This window comes from Anas platyrhynchos, chromosome 2 (genome assembly GCF_047663525.1).
Source record: "Anas platyrhynchos isolate ZD024472 breed Pekin duck chromosome 2, IASCAAS_PekinDuck_T2T, whole genome shotgun sequence".
NCBI classification, from domain to species: domain Eukaryota; kingdom Metazoa; phylum Chordata; class Aves; order Anseriformes; family Anatidae; genus Anas; species Anas platyrhynchos.
Window position 1 is genome coordinate 31,420,535 of NC_092588.1, and position 15,069 is coordinate 31,435,603.

The window sequence follows — 15,069 nt, forward strand, 5'->3', positions numbered from 1 at the left end:
CAAGAAACCATTTAAAAAAATCCAGTTCAAATCCAACTCACCGTAAATTCATACATAATAAGACATAGTCAAGGATTAAACAGGCAGTAGCCATGTGTCAACTGCTGAGTCCCATGCTCATACTTTGGAAGAAATACTTTGTCCCATGCTTTGAACTAAGCAGTTGCACACCTACCTACACATGCAAAATGGCCCATCTGGAAAGTAGATCTCATGAGAAAAAAGGTAGACATAACACATGCATAAGGTTGGGAATTTACCTATGAAAAGTAATTTTTCATGATTGCTGAGGGTTTGTTTGTTTGCTTGGTTTGCTCTGTGTGTGTTTTTGTTGTTGTTTGTTTGTTTCCTTTTATTTTTCTTTGAGGAGTGCACTAAAATTGGAGGCAGCTCCAGTCAGTAAAACATGTATAGAGCCTAACACTGCTGGTAACTACAATATACCAACTGTAAAAAGTTTCTAAGACAAGATGTACTGTTAACAGTAGAGAAGCTTGATGATCTTTGCAAATTTTAGACTCCAAGAGGAGAAGCTCAGGATTCCTATTAAATTATAGACAGGCTGCTAGAGACAGCCAAGTACCTGCAGTGGAGTAAATCAGTGGGACTGAGGAGAAGAAGTCTCCAAGAGCAGTCAGTCATGGGCAGAAAAGAAATCTGTTTGATGTTGTAGTTGAGTATATTGAAGAGTAATATTCTCCTAGAACAAGATTTAAGTGGCAAGTCTGAATTCGGTTGACATCCTACCTTCCCCCAGGTTTGAGTCCCACTGCCTGCATTTCTACACAAATATGCACACAGCAGTCAATCTGCAAATGCACAGTAAATTCACTGAGTCCTGACAGCATTTGATTTATAAAGTTCAACTGTACTGTGTGCACAGTAAATATCTAATCCTTTCCCATAACTGAGGAGTAAACAATAAAGAAATAGGTAAAGAGCAGACTGCCTTCCTCAAAGTAATTCATTCAGCCCACAGCTAGTTTTTGGCTGACACCTTTCTTGACAACATATCAAATTTCAGCAACTGATGCAAGGCAAATGAATAACACCAGTGGTAGCAGCTAGCCCTCTTCATTGCCCCTTCAAGTAGCCTCTCCCATTGTGGCTCACAAAAGATAATAACCAAGGCAAACTACAGAGCAATCAGACTGCATGTGCAGGTTGAACAAATTCTGCAGGTGGAGCACTCTCCTTTCTTTGTTCTTGACTTTTTTGAGTACTTCTGTCCAAGTGGTTTTATATTCATGCACTACTGTGGAGTAGATACCTGACCCATGACCACAAATCACTTGGTAAGTCATGTTGATTGTTTGCTATTGCTTAGAAGAGATATTTCCTGCTGATGATTTTTGGGGGGTAGGGGTGGGGTTTTTCAATACTGCCAAAGAGAGAAGCTCATTACCACTATCATTTCTCAACTCTATGAAACGTAGTGCTTCCTGTCACTCTGAGCTCTCTTGAAAGCATACCATCTTTCCCAGATGGTAGGCTTCCAAGCACTGGTGCACCTTAACCTGGTTGTGTTTACACTGGAAATCCCTACAATGTGGAAGAGTTTTAACTATGAACAATTACAGTTCTCTGTAAGTCAAAAGGCCATATACTATTAGTGTTCAATATTACTGTTCATTTAATCCCTCCCAAATCCAGTAAACATAATTGAAGGAAGTGATAAATATTTATGCTTTCAACAGTGAAAGGTCAAATTATTATTTCTGCTTTTCACCTCTCAATAGTAAGTTATATTCACAAAGAATATATATTTTATAAAAACAAATAAACACCAAAACTCAGCATAAATTGAACCTTTTAGAGACTTACTCTACAGATTCCTTAGGAAAAAAAAAATAATAAAAAAATAACCATTTTAACCTTTACAGAAACCACCAGCCATCAACAACTTCAGTAACTGTAAGCAAAATCTGTCAAAACACTGGATATTAATCATTTTCTAAGCCACACATGCTTATGTACTGTAAGTCATCATTACTGAAAATTCGAGCTGTCTCTGAAAATTGGACCCACCAAATCCCACCTCTGGAAAAAGATACCAAGATTTACAAAAGACAGCCATGAATGATGTGCACAAAATAGATATAACAAAAGATGTTTGGGAAAACTCTCTCAGGTTCAAATATATTTGGATAGAGTTGGATGCAAAAGATGATCTTTCTATGGGATGAACATATAAGAAATGTCTCTCTTTTTAGCCCATTTCTTACCCCTAAAAAGAGAAATATTTAGCAGTTATGATACCACCACATACCTGAGAAAGAGATTTTTACCTGACACAGGTTATGAGGATGGAATAGGGGGACCAGGCTCAAGTACAATTCAAATTCCATGTGTGCAAGGTGCAAGCAACTGATAGGTGGATCCCAGGCTATTTTATATACTATTCGTATACTCTGTCACTTCGCCATTACATTGAAAAGGAAAAAGAAAGTGACATGGAGTAAATATATATAATTTATGGAGTTACTCCCTCTTAGATCTTCAACTCAAAAAGGTACAAAGATATACAATAATATCCAAAGGGTATGGGATGTATTGAATGTATTTCTGCATCAGAAATAATGTGGCCAGCAGGACTACAGAAGTGATAGTCATCTTGTATGTAGCACTAGTGAGACCACACCTCAAATACTCTGTTCCATTTTGGGCCCCTCACTACAAAAAGGATATGGAGTTGCTTGAGTTTGTCCAGAGAAGAGTAATGTAGCTGGTGAAGGGACTAGAAAAAAACATTAAGAGAAATGGCCAAAGGAACTGTGGTTACTTAGTCTGGAGAAAAGGAGTCATGGAATGGTTTGGGTTGGAAGAGACCTTAAAAATCACCTAGTTCCAACACCTCTGACATGGTATAGTGATGGGACTCAATAGGTCAGGTGTATAGTTGGACATGATGATCCTGAAGTTCTTTTCCAACCTAACTGATCTTACAATTCTGTAAGCCAACAGGAAAAGCTTACAAAGGCTCCAAAAAGGAGCATTTGAACTGTACCTGGGGTTACAGTTCAGGAGGAGTATACTTGCTGACTTGGGCTATGCTGCATCAACTTGCAAGGAACACAAAACAGGGAAAAAAACTATGGGCAAGACACCTGTGAAGCTGCAAGGTGAACCAGGAAACCCTGTGTTGGTGTTGGTAGCTCAGCAGGCTGCATCTTTTTTTTTCTTTTTTTCCTCACAGAAACAAAATCCAGAGAACAAGTTTTTTCTTCCAGAAGCAAATTACAGAGCAAAAGATGATGCATTGCTGGTGACAGCATTAGAGGTATCTGTAAACTTGAAAGATAAATGGCAAGGAAGATCAGCTTAGGAGGACTAATCATCTGTGGAATCTTCCATCATTTCCAAAGAAGACCAAGAAAAACAGCTTCTGATACTGGCCATCTTGCTAGAGCTGACCAGATGAGAAGGAAAAATTCTATTCTGCTGCACACAGCAGACTTTCATCTCCAGACCCATGGTGAGTGGGGGGAAAGAGGAAGTGCACAAGTTTGTGGGACAGTATTTTGATGTGAGCAACCATAAATAGATCTACTTACTGTGGTGGTTTTACCTTCCTAGGCAGCTGAACTCCATCACAACCACTCTCACCCCCCCCTCCTCAGAAGAGGAGGTGAAGAAGAAAGTATGCTGGAAAACAAAACACACAACAACAACAAATCTCATGGGTTGAGATAAGGATAATTTAATTTAAAAAAAAAAAAATGGGGAAAAAAAAAAGGCCGTGTGGAAGCACAGCAAGAGGAAAGAAATTACTCTCTAATTCCCATCAATGAGTGATGTTCATCCATGTCCCTGAAACAGGGCCTCAACACCCGTAGCCATTGTTCAGGAGGACAGACATTTTCATAACAAGAGCCCACCCCAAACACACCTTTCCCACCTTTTATTACTGAGTGTGACACCATATGGTATATGTCACCATATTAAGGTCACCATATTATGGTCACCATAATATCCCTTTGGTTGGTTTAGGTCAGCTGCCCTGGTGATGTCCCCTCTCCACCTCTTACCCATCTGATTGATGGCTTTCGGGGGGTTGGAGGGAGCCCTGATGCTGTGCCAGTATTGTTCAGCAATAGACACAACACTGGTGTGATACCAGTCTGTTCTAGCTACACGTGCAGAGCACAGCACTGTATGGGCAGCTGCAGGGAAAGTTAACTCCATCCCAGCCAGACCCTGTAAACCTACAAGCCTTGAGTACTACATAATGGAGACTGTATCTTTCATAAAGGAGGATTACTTCAGTCAAGTGCAGCAATCCCTCTAAGACCCCCCAACAACCACAGTTTCTAAAGGCACTGTAGTTGCTGATGTGCACAGTCAAGGACACTGTTCTCCAAGTTTTCAGATTATATTATGGAAACCATAACATAAATGCATAAGTATATGTATGCAGAAAGCATAAGCTTTCTCAAATATGAATATATTTGAAAGGCAGTAGAAGTATACATGATAGTATTTTATTTGCCATGCAATTACACATAGGTTATACTTAGCAGCTTCATCCCGTATCTAAAACAGGGCTTGCAACAACAGAATGTTTGGCTAAGTGAACATAATAACTTGGATCCAGAAACATCTATTGTGAGCAGTAGCTAGTTGGATATTTTTCTCAAAATCAAAAATGATAATGCTTGTAAGAGACACAGTGGGAACACACATATGGGTTAGATTAAACCGACCTAAGACACACAGCCTTAAAAGAAAGGCAATCGTCATATTCCAGAGCGTGTTCCAGAAAATCCGTGAGCTGCAGCAGCCATCAAGTACCCACATGATTAATCCTGAATTCTTTTCCCCTGGACTTTTAGCCAGAAAAGCAAGCTTCTCTTGTGTTACTGATAAAAGGACTTCATAGTTTGCTTAAAGCATTCCTTGCAACTGCACGCTTAAACTGTTTTCTTTATTATTACAGAACATGGTCCTGCAATTTACAATAGGCCTTTCTCCTGCAGCTGAAGAGATCAAGCATGTGATACATATTTTGAACTGGACATCAGCATTTCATATTTACTTGACAATGTTAAATTGGAAAGGAGTAGAATTTACTCAGTCCTTAAATAAAACAGAAAGAAGACCATCATGAAGAATTGTAGTTCATACAGGACCACAAATCAGGTTCACTCTGACATGGAACTTTAAGATAGAACTGCAACTGAGTGTAATTAAGGACTGTAAGCATAATGAAGATTAATAATTGTACCCTTTTTATATATGAACTTTGTAGACAGGCTTTTGCAGCATGAAAACTGCCTAGCACTTGAAGCAGGCAGCTTGCAGGTCACGTAAAAGGATGTACAGCGGATGCAAGAAAACAATAAGTCAGAACGGGAAAGGGTAAAACTGCAAAGAAAAACTGCAACTGTTTAAAGTGGGATTAACAGCTATAAATGTTGCATCTTAGAAGTCCTTTATAAATCTTGTAGAAAAAAAAAAAAAGCAATGTGTCATACTTGTTCATGTGAACCATTGGTGGTAATTCAGTTCACTTTTTCCTGGTTCACTACTTTCAGCGCTTTTCACTTTATAATTCTAAGGTTTTTCTTTCTCAAACAAGACCCAGAAGACACAGACCTTTATTTTATTTTTTTCATTTCTTTCTTTTGGATGTATATGGATGTATCAGTGTATTCTGGCACATATGATGGATCAGAAAGCGAGTCTTCCTTAGATTACCACATGACTTCCAGCTAGTGGATGGGTTTGAGATCAGACAGATAGGTAAAATCATGTCAGTAATGTCTGTACCAGAAATCTAAAACAACAACAAGAACAGCTGGTCCAGAACTCTTTGCATATTTACAAACAACTGGATGTTCTTGCAGGAGGAGGTCATACATTCGACAAGACAAACCAGAACCATGATTTTTGGGAGACAAAGTAGATAAGAAAGCATCGCTGAGGCAGCTGCTATTTGCATTCAAATGCGCATGGTGCATGCACTGTGATAGAAGAGTAATGGCCAATTACTGTCAATTGCTAGTGAATTAAAAATTACAGGGTAACAGGAGGAGGACATAGACATAGAAAATTCTTTCCTGGGTCGGTACACTGTTTTCTGTGTCAGCATACAAGAGAAATTCCAGTTACAGCTAAATGTATCTAGAATATTGAATTGCACTATGTATTTGGAAAATAAATTATATACTTAATATTGACCAAATCACTGAAAACTAGGATATCACCAGTAATAATTTTAATAACAATCTCCAGTGGCACATCCAGAACAGCAAGAATTTCCAAGTAAACATATGTCTTTTGTTAACATCAGATAAGAAGTACTGTTCTTATCAACATCAAACAGAAAATTAAGCCCTTTAAACTTAGCAAGAACCTTCAAGCTTGCTTTCTGTCCTGTAACATATGTTTTTCAAGCAGTATGTGTGTTAGAATGGAACTATGGCCTGGGAGAGACAAGATAACATCCAAGAAAATGTCTCCTTGGTTCACACAGGAATCCCAAATACTGCCTGTTCAGATTTGGAACCATAGATGCATTCAGCTGAGGGAAGGGATAGAGAAGACCCTTTCTGCAGGAACTTGCAGTGTACTTGGTCTCTGTTTCTTCAGTTTCAGGGCATAGAAAAAAATGGAACACGTGTACATTTTGTTGCAACAGATATGATACTCTTCTTGAAAATGTGACAGAAGTATAATAACAGCTGCCATTTTCAAGGATATGCTTGGCATCATAACAGGAACATTCCAGGATATTCACTGTTCAGGAAAGGTTCTACTTGTTTTTGCAGCATTGTCTTACTTTTTTTTCCCCCCCCTCCATTTAGGTTGAATGAGCTGGTAGCCTTCATCAGATATGCACCACAGAAACACTGTGATAGCGTATGCATGAGCTATCTTGGAAACAGTGGAAATCTCCCTGAAGAAGTCCAAAATGGACAACATAAAAAATAATATTCTCAGTTGATGTTGCAGATACACAACAAGTGCTGCCTACTGTCAGGATTTTGTAGCTCTGCTAGGCACTTAACATGAACAAAATTTTTCAAAGTAATTAGTTTCCAGAGGTTATACACAGAGTTGTTTAGCAAAAAGTAATTTAAGCATTCAGGACTTACTTCCACATTGTTAACATATCATAACAGAGGAATACCAATAATGTATACACGTGAACATTTAATAGTTAAACTGTGACCGTTCCTTCTTTCCATTGTTGAACTATCACCATGCATCTAAGAATTAGTATGGAAACACTAATCGCAGTGATCCATATCAACACGCACAAAGTATTTCCTAACATTGTATTTGTCCATAAGGAAATGGTAGAAGGTTCACTATGAAGAGAAGTTCAGGTGCAAAGTAACAGGTTAAGTGTACTGAGAAGGCCAATGAAAATGATTAGAGAGCTGGCAATATTGCTTGTAAAGGAAAACATTTCAAAATTAAAAACACACAATTTCCCTGCAGAGGATTGATAGGCAACACATACAGTTATTACAATTATTGATATTAATAATAACACATAATATTTATATGGTTAATATTTTGAATTATTAAAGAATTGCTTAGAAAAGAAAAATAAAATACAAGCAGTAATAAATAAGTACGGAAAAAAAAATATGCAGCTGAGTATCATGAAAAACTACTTGGCAATGAGATTTGCAAAGCAGTACAAAAGCATCCCAAGGGAAGCAGTGGAATCTCCATCATTTGGGATATTTAAAACCAAACTAGACAAAATGTTGGAAAATGTTCTATAGGGAATAGTCCTGAATTGGTAAGGAGACAGACTGGATGACCTAACAGGTCTTTTTCCATCTGTAATGTCTATTACTCCGTAATTGTCTCATGTCCTCAATCCACACATTAAGCAATCCTCACATAGCTCCAGTGCCAAATGGTTTGGTTCCAAAGCTCCCACTCTTTCTTTACTCATCATTTAAGACTAGCAGAGCAAGTCCTACTTAGCAATGAAAATGTTCATAGAAAGATGAACAGGGAAAAGAAATGATTCGGAGGCCCATGTAATGTTTCTTACACCACAGGTTCTCAGACTGCTAACGTGCACCACTCATAACAGGGTACCATTAGAGTACAAACAGCTTCAAAATGGTATGCAGCTCACCTCAGTGCTTCTGCTTCTTAGTTCTACTTGCATTTGTTATGTCAGCATTTGGTAAATCCTGCTGCAACTATCCATGACTTTCAAACATTTCTATTAGGCACAAAAAAGTTTTTCAGCTTTGAGAAAATGAGTAGAGTAGTCAGATCACAACCACACCTTGCTGAACACCTGTAGGATTCTTGGGTTTGGCTTTTTGTTTAACTGGAGCTTAAACAAATGTGGTACTTTAAATGTTCATGCTTTATGGCTCTGTTATTCTCATGATTGTTTTATATTGTTGTTCATCAAAAGGAGCATATATTAAGAACATCTAAAGGTAAGAAATTTACTTGTATTGAATACATTTCATTTAATAACATTTAAAATCTATGGATTTTGAAGGGTTTTATTTCAATTTCCTAAATATAAATGTTTTGCATTGTATTACATATATATGTATACTTTATATAATCCAAAAGTACATTAAGTACTATAAAATCAAATCGTAATTTTATTGTCTCTGTAGAGCAGGATAATTCAACTAAAATGTTGGGGGTGTTTTTTTTTTTATTTTATTTTATAGCAATGTTAACATGTTTTTACATTGATTTCTACTTTGCTTCCTTTTACATTCACAGAGGGAAAATTAACCTGTTAGCATAGGCAGGCAAGCTTAGGTCCTTTCCTGGCACAGCATGCAGAAGTTATCACATGGCACACATACGTCCAACTTATTACTCACATATTAGGAAGAACATCCAATTTTGAAGACAGAAATTATAATAAATATGCTAGTTATTTAAATTTTAACACTAAAGAATAAAAATATCATGCTGTATAACACTGAATTTTCCATTCTTGATTTTGCTTCACAGAAAGAAACCCAATATTTGACAGTACCTCATTGATACATCATCATTGCCTGTTTCATTCTAGGTAACCAAGTATAAACAGCAGAAATAATGTAGTCATATAAGATGACAGATTCATGTATATTTCTTATATATGCACAAATTAGCAGGCAAATTCAAAATATATTTCAAGTTAAAATTTAAATTCAACCTTGTTTATTCAAGCTATTTGTTCTTTATATGAAGGACATATTTTATTTTTAATGGTTTGAGATATCGTTAATGTTTAAAATGTCCTTGTTTTAATTGTGATGTCTGGAATAGTTTTTGTGGATGTAGTGCATTGTCTTCAAAAATGCACCATCAAAAACTACCACACTACACAAAACTTTAATGGCGAAAGCCGTATTAGTGGCAAAAAGTTGAAACAGTTAAAAGCAGAAGTGCATCTTCTCACTGAGTGGAGAAAGGTATTAAGCAGTACTGAAAGCAAGCATTGGATATCATTAAGTAAACAGTAAATTAAGAATAAGAAAAAAAAGTAGTTTGACATCAAAACAGGGTTCACCTCACAGATCTAACTTTTTAAATTAATGAGAGTAATCCATATAGACAACAGCATTAGCTTTAGAATAGCATTAGCCATCCCCGTCAACTGGCAAAGTTATCTTCTATAACTCTAGAAATTGGTCCCAGGGTAGTAGAAACATCAGCAGTGCCCAAAAGTGACAGGCTACTTGTTAGCTCAGCTAGACTTTACATGACACAGAGATAGAGCTGAAGAAAATATTTTTATATGGAACTTAGAAAGGATATCTAGTAATTCATAAGCATTATCAAATTTGTTTCAGATAAAGAACAGTAAGTCAAAATATTTGAGTTACATTTTAGAATCCTTTTTATAGCTCTTCATCTTGAATCATATTACAATTAAATGTAGATGTAAGCATTAATACCTTCATGCAAATACAAGTCAAGATTTTTATTTTATTTTTTTTAGAAGACATAAAACATCCAGTATCTCGTATTTACATTTTGCTTTATGCATAGGTATACATGGCAGAGAAGCTGCAAGACATGGCTATCAACATGGCTGACTCCAAAAAAGTGGTTCTCTGGAAACTTGCTGCCTCCTGCAGCTGACAGCTGCTTCCTGTTCAAAGGTTTGGATGGCTACCTCTAATCTCTACTGCCACTGACTTCCATTTCTTGAGAATCAAGCACCTATTCTGAAGAGCAGGAGCATTTCTCTCTCTCAGCACAGAAGAATGGCATAGGATTAAGGTCCTGTTCAACAGTACCAGCACTTGGTGCAAACCTCTCTTCCCTTACACATGTATCATACTCCTGACCTTCACATCTGTTGTTGCACTGTGAACTGACAGATCATTTTGTTTGCTTTTTGTATGTGGTCATTTTTGTATCCCTATAAACAGGAAACAATGCAAAGGTTTAATTACACCACGTGAATGCCCTAATAAAATTAGACATATTTCGTTTGTAAGTGAAGGATGAAGCGAGTGCTTTCTTTCCATTTGTAGCCCAGTCACTTTGCTTTCTTGTTGGAAAACGACATAATAAAGGGGCTGAAGAGATGCTGGAGTGGTCACTTCACATTTATCAAACCTTTTCCCCACAAAAACAGAAAATAAGTATAGCTAACAATACTAGTAGCCTACTGATCTACCAACTCCATACAAGTCAAAATATGAGATACAGAGTCATTGAAACTGACACTAGCATCATTTTTAGCTGGTTACTCTTTTTTTTTTTTTGCTGACCTGTCATACCATAGTGTTAAATCACCCCCAATTCCAATTCCAATTCCGACTCTAAAGAGTCTATCATATTCCTACAGCATTTGTTCAACAGGCATAGTGAGTACCCTCACTATAAAAATTAAATCTCAACTAAATCTGCCAAATTTCACTTAATGTCCATTGACGTGCTTAGTTTTCTACTATATGCAAGAGCCTACTATCAGCTACCTCCTTTAGGTTTTTGCAAGTTTTAATTAAAGCTTTTCTTAAGCTTCTTTTTTCTCAATCACGGTGTTGTGAGGGAGAAGATATAATCTATTTTAGCAAATATTTTGGAGAATCAGTAAACTCAAATCATATGGAGAAGGATATGGGAAAAAATATACACAGGAATAAAAAGAGAGAATAACAAGCAACCACAAAGCTGGGAAAAAAAATACAAAGAGAATTCTGTTTACAGCAATATAACATCATCACAGCTGCCTTAACTATTTAGTCTTCTTTCAAAATGACAGCATCCACAGGAGCTTTGTCACTGAACTCTCTTTCAAAATCTTCAGCTGTTTGAAGCAAAATTCTATTGTGGTCACCTAGATGATTTATGCAGAACTGAAATTCTTATTTTCAGTTCATATGCAAATAAAAGACAAATTAAGCCCATACCATTAAAAAAGGATCACCTTGTTCAAAATTTTCACTTGAGTTAAAAAGTAAAGAGTTAAAAAAAAATGTTCCTCATCATTCTACATTATTTCATCATTCTTTCTTTTTCTCTCCCCCTAATTGTCATAACAAGTGTGCTCATGTCACTTAATATGTATTGAAATAAAAACAATTACAGGGAATACAAATGTTTGAAAAAGTAGCCCCAAGGAACTGCTGAGGAAAAAGGCAAGCTTTCTTACTTTTATTAGAAGTTTAGACTGAACTAGAGGTTAAAGGTTCTATAACAGACTAACAACATGGTTTCCTTTAGGATATAGCTTTTGGAAGCTGACCAAGACAAATTTTAACTCCTTGTACAATTCTAACCCTGTTTGTTAAACAAACTTCTTTGCCTCATTCAATTCCTTCAAAAACTCAAGACTGTCACAAAGACTGGAAGTGAAATTATTTTTGTTAATTATTCTCTCAGTTAAAATATAATACTTTTCTACAGCTCCGTCCTTTTCCCCATGTGAACTGGACTTTCTCTCCTTTACAAAGCACCAACACATTTTAAAGTAATGGATAATAATTATATGAATGTTTTAGAAATTGAGGTTCTATACAAAACTGAATTCCATATATGTCCTATGTCCTTATGAGAGACCTAAAATAGTACGATACTTGACCAAAACAGATTTCATATGAAAGCAATAACTATAAATAGGACTCCCTGAGGACTACCTTGCTGGGAAAATGCTGACATACTATGATGTTACGACCAACAAAAAGAAATATTTTCACCAAAGTATGGAACCAGGAAATTATTTTCCAGAACAAAAATAATGCTATTAAGATTTAAGAAATATGGCCTAACCAATTGTAACATAAGTAAAATGAGATAGTCTGTTCAGAGAGAAGGACGGCATTTTCTGAAGTGTTAACATTAGTCAGAATAAAGTAAGCCATTTAAGAAAAGTCTGAACGAACAGAAAGCTGGAATTCTAAACAGATAATTCACATCTTCACCAAATTTTCATATTCCTAAGAACCAAATGCAAGTCTGAACAATATGTATTTATTTTTATCTAATGAATATAGTTAACTGCTTATTTATGAATTAAAACAACTGTAAGATGGAAACACCGATTTAAAAATGTATAACAGATGGGATGTCAAATGCAATTGCTCCTCTGGTCTTTGCTGTTTAACAACATTATTTGAGGAAGATTCCTGTTAAATACCTATATGAGACTGAAATTCACTGAAAAATCTCTCCCTTCACAGTAAGCATCTCATTCATCCCATGAGCATTAATGTAAATATCTTACCTTTTAGGAGAAAACAGCAGAGGAAAATTTAATGCTTTGGAAAACTCATGCACCACACACTGCACAGAATAACATAGAATCATTAAGGTCAGAAAAGACCTTCAAGATCAACTGTCACCCTACTACAAATGTCACCCCACTAAACCATGTCCTTAAGTGCCAGGTCCAACCTTTCCTTAAACACCCCCAGGGACAGTGACACCACCACTTGTTGGTGTGACACTGTAAGCCAAAAGCAGTACGGACACAACTGAGGGACGGTGACTAAGGGCCACGCACAGTAAGGCAGGGACACCGCCAAGGTTCCTAATGTTCTCTAGCCACTAGACAGGGCATGAACACCCCTTTGGGACAGTGGCTTGCAGGAATACAGGAACCATTAACACAAAGTAGCCGACAGAATCCATTACACAAACCACCTGAATCAAAGGAGGCTTTGATGCCCATTGCCATACCAGAGGTGTTCACATGGACCGAGTACAACTCACAGCAAAATGTACTTGTACTGGGAAGCAGGTGAGAATATGCTTATGGAAGTGTTTGTCTAATTGCTCATCATTTTCTTTTTCTCATCACAATCAGAGATTCATGCTGGTTCATAATCAGTTATCTCAAGTAAAATTCTGCAACTCTGGATTGTTTCTCATACTATACTATCTTAAATTTTAATCCAGGGACCTACTTCCATGAAAACTTAAAGCAACTGAATTCCCAAAAACATTAAAACTTGTGTGGTACAGAGGAGGGTGAAGAAAAAAAACAGTGGAAATAATCTCTATCAATTTCTTGACTGATGGTAGAATAGGGAGACAGGCAGCAGGCCATTCAGCACTTGTATTCCTGTAATAAACACAAGTATCATTTGTAATAAGCCACAGCACATGATGCCTTTTGCTGAGCTGATACAAGCAAAAGGAATCTAAGGGTACTACAAGTTTTTAAAGGGACATAAGAAAAAAATGAAAAAAAATGCATGGTGATTTAAGGGATATCAGAGGACTGAATGTATAAGGACATAAGTGGCATTGCTTTAGATAGCCCTGAAGAGGGTTATCTGAAGGTACTACTAAACAATGCCACAGAAAGAGAGAAGTAAACCTAGATTTTACAGCGTCAGAATGTAGGGGACCTAGGATACAAAAATCAGTTATGAAGACATATGCTTTAATTCCACAGCACTCTAGCCACCAAGGATGGGCTGAGAATGGGATACTACTCATCCCTCCTGCAGCAGCAGGTAGTCAGGTGTCCAAGACACCTGGGACCAAGTGTGCCATCACAAGAATTTTGCCTTCTCATCCTTGTTCCAAAGAATGCCTACTTTCTATGCAAGATCCACTTGTACACTATATCAGATTTTGCTGTAAAATGACAGAAAGTGATCTTTGATGCAAATTATGGCAGCTTCCTTTATCACTCACTTGCTAATTATTTCTTTTTAAACAATTTTGATACTACTTCTCATTCTGCCTTTACTATTCACAAGATGGTCCCTATAAGACCTACATTTTTAAGTTTTACCAGGGAAAAAAAGAAGTATTTTACCAATAGAATATTTTAACAAACTAATTAGTAAGAATTTGAAAGCTATTAACTTACTGAAAAAGCTATTAACATATTTTCATTACACTATCTTGCAAATTAAATATTATCTATGAGACTAGAATCGTGTCTCTATTCCGAGAGGAAACCTCTCTGCTAAGGAGATTAATTTAAAATTAAAAAAAAAAAAAAAAGAAAAAGAAAATAATATAACTTGTGGTGGTTTCACCCTGATGGGCAGCTAAACTCCACCACAACATCTCTCTCATTGCCCCTCCTCAAAGACAGGCAGAGAGAAAATATGATGAAAAATGATTCAAGGGTTGAGATAAGGACAAGGAGACCACTCACCACAGGCAAAATAGATTCAGCATAGGGAGATTAATGTAATTTATTGCCTATTACTACTAGACTAGAGCAGTGAGAAAACTGAAAGCAAGCTAAAAACACTTGCCCTTCCATCCACCCTCTTCTACCTCCTGTCCCTGAGCAGCTCAGAGGAATGGGGGCTGCAGTCAGTCTGTAATGCTTTGTTTCTGTAGTGGGTTTATGTGGCAAGGTTTTGGTAGCAGTGAGCAGCAGGGGTGGCTTCTGTGAGAAGAATCCTGAAGCTGCCCAATAAGAGCCAGTTTCAGTAGGTTCCAAAAGGACCTGCCACTGCCCAGAGCTGAGCCAATAACTGATGTTTGCTCATCTGTGAGAACAGATTTTAGAAAGGAGAAAAAAAGGAAAAACGAAAAAAAAAAAAACTGCTGCACAACACAACAGCAGCTGGGAGAATGAGGAGTGAGAAACAGCCTTGCAGACATCATCGTCAGTTCAGAAAGAGGGGGAGAAGGCACTCCAGGTGCTGGAGA